Genomic DNA, 9,806 nt, shown 5'->3' on the forward strand with positions numbered 1-9,806 from the left:
ATGATTATTATTCGTCCATCTGTCACCCATTTTAAATTAGAGGATGATTTCTTGATCACTTTTGTTAAAAAAATATTCACTGGTGAATGTATAGGAAAAACTTATTTCCATATTTTAGTAATATATCCAAATTTACGAAATGAATTTAAGCTAATCTGTACTTATATCAAGCGTATTTTTTGCTATTACATAAGGCTCCCACATTGAATGCAGAAATTAAAATAACCTGTAAACTAAATTTTGGTTGCAATTACTAATTAATATCCTTGTCCCCTAATATGTGTTCTACTTTATTCGACACGAGTTTTAAAAAACTTATGTAAAGTGAGTTGAAGAAGTATGTGATTAAAATGAGTTAATGGAATATGAAGTTGATTATTAAAAGTAGTAGGTGGAGGGAGGGATAATTAGAATGTACTATAATATTGTATATTATAAATACATAAAGCAATGCAAGAAAGGAAAGAGTAACTTCAGATGTATTTTAAACGCTAACTAATAAACAAAGGCTACACTAAACACGGCAGACGGATTAACCTGTAATCTCCGGGTCAAGCACTGGCCAACTTCCCAATACAGAGACAGCTTGGCCTATGGTTGTTAAATCCAATGGTGGAACCTAGGCGTGCACAAACCGAACCGGCCCGGCGGTTAACCGCCGGTTCGGGCCTGCCGGTTCATGAACCGGGACCGGAACCGGCGGTTTGAACCGTCCGGCGGATTGCCGGTTCCAACGGGCCGGTTCAGGGTCGAAGGATGCGTGAACCGTGAACCGGCGGTTCAACGGTTAAAACCGCCGGTTCAGGGTTGAACCGCCGGTTCAACCGATTTTTTTTAAAAAAAATTATTTATAAAAATTGATTTTTATATTTAAAATCAATTTTTACAAACAAATGAATTCAAGAAATTCGTAATAGCCCATATATATTTGATGGGCTTGCGAATTTATGAAACCATTCTTGGTTGTTTCTCTTTTATAGGGACATCCTTGAATGTTTTATGTTCCACTTTCGATGTGGGACAAACTCATTCTTGGTTGTTTCTCTTTTATAGAGACATCCTTGAATGTTTTATGTTCCACTTTCGATGTGGGACAAAATCATTCTTGGTTGTTTCAGAGAAATCCTTGAATGTTTTATGTTTCACTTTCGATGTGGGACAAAATCATTCTTGGTTGTTTCTCTTTTATAGAGACATCCTAGAATGTTTTATGTTCCACTTTCGATGTGGGACAAAATCATTCTTGGTTGTTTCTCTTTTATAGAGACATCCTTGAATGTTTAATGTTCCACTTTCGATGTGGGACAAAATATGTTGAAGTACTTTCTTTTATAACTACATGTTTAGAGCATTCATTCATCTTTTTCCAATATGGGATACAAAACTTTCTTTTGTCTTCTACTTTTCATCATGTTTTGTATGATATATAAACAAAATTATTATTCAAATATATTCTTGATTGATAAAAATAAAGAATTATTGAGAAATATGATTTGTATATAGAAAATATTTATTTGTATAATAATTATTATTAGGTTTATACAATTTGTATAAGAATTATTCTTTCAATGTGTGTAATATTATTTATTAGTTAACATATACATAAATTTATAAACATAAGCAAATCATTAATGATAAATAAAATATTAAGTAGTGTTTATTAATTTTTGTAAATAAAATATATTCATTATAAGTTGAAATACACTCTCTATAATTCAATACACTCTCTATAATTCAAGTAGTGTTTTCCCTATAATTCAATACACTCTCTTCCAATTAAAATGATCAAGTCCAATATTAGGGCACCCGCAACGCTGTGCCGTTGCGGTTCCTATGCCGTTCCGGCGGAACGGTTCCGCGGCGGCACGCGTTGCAGCCTACGTTCCGTCGCCATTCCGTGCCGCCCCCATTCCTATGCCGTGCCGCGTTCCGTTCCGGAGGAACGCGGAACGAAACGTTCCGCCACGCGCCTAGGCGACGTGGCGGCCTCCCATTCGACGCGTGAAGCCCACTCGCTGCCCCGCGAGTGGGCTTCGTCCCGGTGACGCAATAATTCAATTTTTTTTAAAAAAATACGAATTTAATAAAATTTTTTTTTTGCAACGTTAATGTGACCGTTTTTTTATATCCGTTTTATATATATTTTTTATTTTTATTTATTTATTTACTCTATAAATACTCCTATTTCATACTCATTTCAATCACAAACACACATCTATTCATACTCATTTCAATCACAAACACATGTATACGTGCATAATCTTGCACAACATGATTGTCCAAGACGAAGGACCCGAGGCGGGAAATTGGTTCGACGACGAATCCCCCGGAAGCTCAACCGCAAGTAGTCCGCCTCGAAGTGGAGCGCATCCGTCTATACAAGAACGGTTATCTATTCGTGCAAGGACACGCGACTCTAGTGCCCACACCCAACTCCAACAGGATCTAATTGAGCACATTTGGGCAAATTTTGGCTGATGAAATTATTAAAATTGTGTACTTTTATTTTTTTAGGATTTTAATTGTGTGCTTTTTATTTTTTTAAGTTTAAGTTGTAATTTTTTTTAATGTTGTGTGTTTTTTAATGTTGTGTGTTTATTTAAATTGAATTGGGTTGGAAATAAAAAAAATGAAATTGAATGAATAGTAATTTAAGGAACGGTTAAGGAACGAAGGGTTGCAGGTTTCGTTCCTTAGTTAAGGAATGGAGTAAAAAAGTACAGTGGGGCCATCAAATAGTGGTTTAAGGAACGGTATAGGAACGGTATAGGAACAACGTTGTGGATGGCCTTAAGTATTGATATTTTAAAAATCAAAAGGTTTAACTTTAAGTATGTTTATTAATTTTTGTAAATAAAATATATTCATTATAAGTTGTAATTTTTAGTCTAATTCAAATTTATTATCAATAAAATTATAAATTTCACCTTATTGTTTGAAATTTATTTAAGCACATTTTATACATAATAAAGACTAAAAAGACAAAAAAAATTACTCCATACTTAAAGTTGGATTTGATTTTTAAAATGCCAATACTTGGATGAGTGTATATTGGATTTTATTTAATTTAGAAGATAGTATATTGAATTATTCTCTTTCTCTTTTTAAAAGAAAGTTTTGTATCCTACATTGGAAAAAGATGAATGAATGCTCTAAACATGTAGTTATAAAAGAAAATACTTCAACATATTTTGTCCCACGTTGAAAGTAAAACATAAAACATTCAAGGATGTCTCTATAAAAGAGAAACAACCAAGAATGATTTTGTCCCACATTGAAAGTGAAACATAAAACATTCAAGGATGTCTCTATAAAAGAGAAACAACCAAGAATGATTTTGTCCCACATCGAAAGTGAAACATAAAACATTCAAGGATGTCTCTATAAAAGAGAAACAATCAAAAATGGTTTCATAAATTCACAAGCCCATCAAATATCTATGGGCTATTATGAATTTCTTGTATACATTTATTTGTAAAAATTGTTTTTAAGTATAAAATAAATTTTTATAAATAAAAAGTTTTTTTTTTTAATTTTCGGTTGAACCGCCGGTTCAAACCGGCGAACCGCCGGTTCATGCCAAAAATCGGCGGTTTTGAACCGCCTCGTGAACCGGCGGTTTTTTGAACCGGAACCGCTGGGACCCTTGGCGGGCCGGTTCCTGTTCATGCATATGTTGAACCGTGAACCGCCGGTTCATGAACCGGAACCGGCGGTTCGGAACCGTTGTGCATGCATAGTGGAACCTCATGGAATTGATAAGGGGCTTACTCAATTAAAAAATATATTATTTTCATTGATATAATATCATTAAATTTTACTAGTATTTCCTGTTAATTATTATACAAGAGTTTCTATCAATCATGTTAAATATTAATATGTAATTACTACCCCCTCCATCCCATTTTAAGAGTCCTGATTTACCATTTTTAGGTGTCCCACTTTAGAAGTCTCGATTGAAATATTCCATAAATGGTATTAGGTCCCACATTCCACTAACCTTTTTCCACTCACATTTTAGGTCTCTGGTGGGGTGGTACATAAACAGGATTTTGGTTTTGGGATTGTTGGTTCCTTCCTGACCAACTGAACTGGTGGTCCGGGTTTGCTGGTCCACGGTTGGGGTTTTGGTTTTGGTGGGGGATATATTGGTTCTGACCTTGACCTTGGTTTTGATTTTGGTTCCCTTCTCCCCATCGAAAGTTTGGGTGATCCCTCCATGGTGCGTCCCGTTGTCTCCCCTGGATCCAATTCCCATTTGAGTTAAAATACCCGGCAGCATTAGCCTGTTCCATACTGACCAAGCTGTTTGGCTGATCATAGCTCGGTCCTTGGTTTCTCTGTTCTGCACCCTTGCAGTTCCCAACTGGGGAAACCGGCGGTGTATTCTTCTCGATTGCGCTCAGGAGTGACTTCTTCAGCTCATCCATCTTCAAATCCATCTTCTGTTCAAGCTTCTGCTCCTGGTAAGTAGACGAGGCACTTGCAACCCTTTCTCGGTTGTATCCATCCCTTGAATGGTCATACTCCTTCTTCGCACTCAGTAGCTTCCTTAGGACCCTCTTTGCTTCGCTGACCCGTAGCTGTGTGAAGCTTCCTCCCGACGACGAATTGGCCAGGTCCTTGGTTGTTATGTTCATCCCCTCATAGAAAGTATGATGTATCTTAATGTCCGCCATGCGATGATTGGGACATGCATCTAAAAGGCTCATATACCTCGCCCAATAATCGCTCAAGGGTTCATCGTACCCTTGCTTCACACTAGTTATTTCCCTCTTCAACGCGCTCGTCTTGGATGACGGGAAAACTCGCCTAGGAATACTGACTTGAAATCGGCCCAACTCTCAATGGAGTCGGGGGGCAGGCGCATGAACCAGGTGTTTGCCTCCCCTTTCAAAATGAACAGCAAAGCCTTCAATCTGTAATCATCCTCGGTCGCCCCTGCTGGCCTCCTCTGCGCCCTACAAATCTTACAAAACTCATGAAGGAACTCGTAAGGCCCTTCGTAACTCTTCCCGCAGTATGTAGGTAGAATTGCGATCACATGAGGCTTCACATCACAGGCAGTTTGCTCTGGGGTCACAACTATGGCTTGAGGTGGTTATCCCTCGGTATGTGCGTTCAGCGTCCCGATCTCAGGATCTTCTTCTCCTTGAGCGGCTATCCTTCTCGGGTTTCCCTCTATCCTTGGTATCTCTCCCGGTATTGGTCCTTCTATGGTGTATTGCTCCTCGTCACTACTCGAACCTAAGTCAGACAAAGCCGTCGACAAGCCGGATCGAGTGCTTATGAGTATAGATCCTCGCTGAAGTATCTTCGGCCTACACTGGTCAGGAGCCAAGCTGCTGCTCATAAACTGAAACGAAAAGAAAAGAGAAAAATTATGAACAATATATACGCCAAAATATCACTCTCAATAACAGCTAATAACGCCATTCATCCCCGGCAACGGCGCCATTTGAAAGCGCAGGTTTGCGTAGGTGTCTTTCAAGCAAGGACGTATCCTACTGATCAGGATGACAATTCCCTGCTAAGCCTAAAACCTGGTATCAATAATTCCTCAACCCTCTTCTACTGGGTAGTATAGTGAAGGTAGGGGTCGAATCCCACAGAGATGGTGACGGTTGGAGTGATTGTGGTGATATTCTGGAGAGTTTTGGTTAGCTACCACGCTTGGGTTGAGTCTCTACCAAGGCAAGAAATTTAAGGTGGTATCCTACTGGCTAGGAAGTGTGAGAGGATTCTGATATGCAGCTATGTACGTGGACATGGTGAAACAGAAAATATTCGAAAAGTACTGGGTTTCTATTTTGGGCTAAACAAAATATTAGAAGGTAGTGGTAGTTGTGGTGACTAGGCTGACAGGTCTGCAGGGTACCAGCTGAAAAGGTAGAAAAAGTAAAGGACAAAAGCAAAAGTAACTAAAAAGTAAAAGTGGTCCCAAACTTGGATGTGGATGTTTTCTTCTTCAACAAACACAAACTAAAGTCAGAAAACAAACCAGATTCAGCACCATTAAAACACAGATTAATAACTCATGAACTCAGATCTACAATTAAAACTTCGAATCAAAAGATCGAATACTGAAACTGCAATTATGCTTACGGGTCAACATGCAGGGTGGCAGAAATCACGTAAACTGGGTTTTCACACTTAACTAGTTCAGATCTAAAATCTAACAGCTATCTAGACTTGCAAACTCAGAGAGATCAACTACAGAAGTTAAAACATGCGATTCCACACTGGAAATTACCGTAACAGCTAGATCTAAGCTATCTAGGCAGAAAGAAGTGAAAACAAACATGAACCGATGCTGGAAAACAACTTCATAGCATTTAGAAAACGTTTGGATCACAACCAAGGCTTCAAAATAAGCAAAATACTGGAAATGCGAAAGATCCAACGTAGAGAAAAACAAACAAGATTAACTAGAAAGCAAATAAAGATTGTTTTTGCCACTCCGGGCGATGGAACTGCTAACTACGATCGTGCTGACTGAAACGAGAGAATGGAACTCCGGCGAACTGATGATCTTCAAGTGACTATGGCTGTGGCGAGGAACGAGGTTCTGGACTGGGCTGAAGGACTGAACTACCGAGAGAATTCTACCTAAGAGTGATGATGATGAATTCCTTTCTTCTCTAAGTGGCTTCCTTTTATAGGGAGGCTTACCCTTGATTTTAGGGTAAAACCTTGTGGCGAGATGACTTCTTTGCCCTTAATTGTGGTTGATTAGTCCCAACTATCCTTCTTCTCCATCTCGAGCCATTTTTGCATGTATACTGGTCAGTACGTAATCGTTCTGACGCCCTTTTCACCTGAAGTATTTGGAGCTTTGCCTACTGGCTAGAACACTCAACCTGCACACTTTGAGCAACTGTTTTGCAGATATAATCAATTATGCACATCATACTGACCAGTAACCAAGGCCTAGAATACGACTTATCAGGTTCCCTGCATTTGGTGCGTTCTCCATGATCTAAATCTGAAAATTACACAAAATTCTTGGGAGAAAAAATCCGATTAGAGTTAGAGAAAGGTGGGTAATGCGAGAGAGAATTTGGGGATTTTTTTAGAGTGAGAGAGAGTTTAGTTTGGGAAATAAAGAATAAAGAAGGAAAAGAAGTAATTTAGGTATGGATGGGAACGGTTTGCAGGCGGTTGCAGGCATGATGTAAGCAACCGTACGCCTTCCCGTAAAGTGAAAATTTGAATTTCAAAACTTTACCACTTCCCTCCCAAACTAAAATCTCTCTGCCCCATGTAAACGCTACCTTCCGCAATACCACACTTAGGAAAAAACAACAAAAATGAAACGTCAGACTCCTAGGTCAAGGATTCAAAGGTGACAAAACAATTTCCCTAAAGAAATCTGGCATTCGGAAAGTATTTTTGGAAGATTAAAATTTTTTATTTGTTTCGGTTTTTCTTTACTTTTATAAAACAACTAAATATTTACCCTTTCAATTTAGTACTCTCGAGATCCCCTGGTTCAGTATATAGAATAAAAATGCATTCCTATTTACCTGACCCAGGAATTCATCGAGAGCACTCCTCACTAGACCAATCAGGTGATAATAGAGGGTGCGCGTAGTGGCACTTCCTCCACCACACACGACTTAGAATTATCCCTAAAAACCTTCACCCGATGACCATTAACAAGGAAAGGAGTAGAGTTCAAGGCACTTCCCTGGATTTCTACAGCTCCGTTTGCTCGAAGACCGACAACAGTGTACGGCCCTATCCACTTGGACTTCAGCTTCCCAGGCATCAGCTTGAGCCGGGATTGGAAAATGAAGACCTTCTGACCCACTTGTAGTTCCTTGACCCGGAGGTTCTTGTCATGCCAGAGTCTTGTCTTCTCCTTGTACCACATTGCAGACTCATATGACTCCAGTCTTAGCTCCTCCAACTCTTGAAGTTTCAATTTCGCTCTTCCTCGTAGGATTGAGGTCTCATGTTGATCTCCTTGACCGCCCAATATGCTCGATGTTCTATTCCACGGGCAAGTGGCACATCTTGCCAAACACTAACCTGTAAGGCGACATCCAATAGGTTTTATACGCTGTCCTTCCTTGACGGATTCACCGTCTTCTCCAGTATCGCCTTTATCTCCCTGTTGGAGATCTTTGTCTGCCCATTAGACTGAGGATGGTACGGGGTGGAAAGTCTGAGTGTTCGGTTACGGAAATGCGTCCCTTGGTCAGATATAATTGCTCAGGGCACGCCGTATCTGTTTAAAATGTTAGCCCTAAGAAACTTAGCCACCTCCTTGGCTTCACAAGACGTGGTAGCATTGCTTTCTATCCATTTTGAAACATAATCTACAGCCACAAGTATGTATGTATTCCTGTATGAAGATGGAAATGGACCCATGAAATCCATCCCCTAGACATCGAAGATCTCACAGACAATCACTAGGACTTGCGACATTTCATCTCTTTTAGAAATTCCCCCTATTTGCTGGCATCTCTCACATTTCTAACAGAATTCAAAAGCGCCCTTGTGTAACGTAGGCAAATAAAATCCACTGTCTAGGACTTTTCTCGTTGTCTTCCTCGGTCCAAAATGACCTCCACACGCCAATTCATGGCAATGATTAAGCACGTCCCTCTGTTCCTATTCGGGGATACATCTCCTGATCACCTGATCAGCTCCCATTCTCCACAAGTAAGGATCGTCCCAGAAGTAATACTTGGCCTCGCTCTTGAGTTTCATCTTCTGGTCTCGGGAAATTTCTTGTGAACTAGGAACCTCTCTTGTGACCAAATAATTTGCCAGGTCTGCGAACCATGGCTCAGTGTTCAGATGACATTTCTCTTTCTCAGAATCTCCTGGACTTGTTACCGCCATTATCATATCCCAACTGATAGGTCTAGGAAATTTTCCTAAATGGTACAGATGCTCCTCCGGGAATGCATCAGGTATAGCTTCGTCCGTTTCCCCCTGAAAAATCTGACTCAGATGGTCAGCCACTTTATTCTCTGTCCCTTTTTTGTCTCTGACTTCCCAATCGAATTCCTGCAAAAGCAACACCCAACGCATTAACCTTGGCTTGGATTCTTTCTTCGCCAGCAAGTACTTGATAGCTGTGTGGTCGGTGAAAACTATCACTCTCGACCCTAGTAAGTATGGGCGAAATTTCTCAAATGAATACACGACTGCCAGCATTTCCTTTTCCGTGGTGTCATAGTTTCTCTGGGCCTGGTTGAGTGTCTTCGATGCATAGAAGATCACGTAATTTTTTCCATCAATCCTTTGACCTAGCACCGCCCCTACTGCGAAGTCGCTCGCATCATACATTATCTCAAACGGCTGACTCCAGTCGGGTGCCCTAATGATAGGGGCAGATACTAGCTTATCCTTCAATAGCTGAAAAGTTTTCTTACACTCTTCATCGAAGATGAAATCAACATCATGATGCAAAAGATGGGTAAGTGGCTGAGCAATCTTTGCGAAGTCGTTAATGAATCTCCTATAAAACCCTGCATGCCCTAGGAATCCCCTGACTTCTTTCTGATTCGTAGGGTAAGGTAATTTTGAAATCACATCGATCTTTGCTTGGTCCACCTGTATGCCCTTCTCTGAGACTACATGCCCCAGGACAATTCCCTCGGGTACCATGAAGTGACATTTTTCGAAGTTAAGGACCAAATTCTTCTCCTAGCACCTCCTCAATACTACGTCTAGGCAAGCTAAACAGGAATGGAACGAGTCCCCATATACGATGAAATCATCCATGAAAATCTCGATACAATCCTCTAGTAGATCTAGAAGATACTTATCATGCAACGTTGAAAAGTGCC

This window comes from Salvia splendens, chromosome 15 (genome assembly GCF_004379255.2).
Source record: "Salvia splendens isolate huo1 chromosome 15, SspV2, whole genome shotgun sequence".
In the NCBI taxonomy this organism is placed as follows: Eukaryota; Viridiplantae; Streptophyta; class Magnoliopsida; order Lamiales; family Lamiaceae; genus Salvia; species Salvia splendens.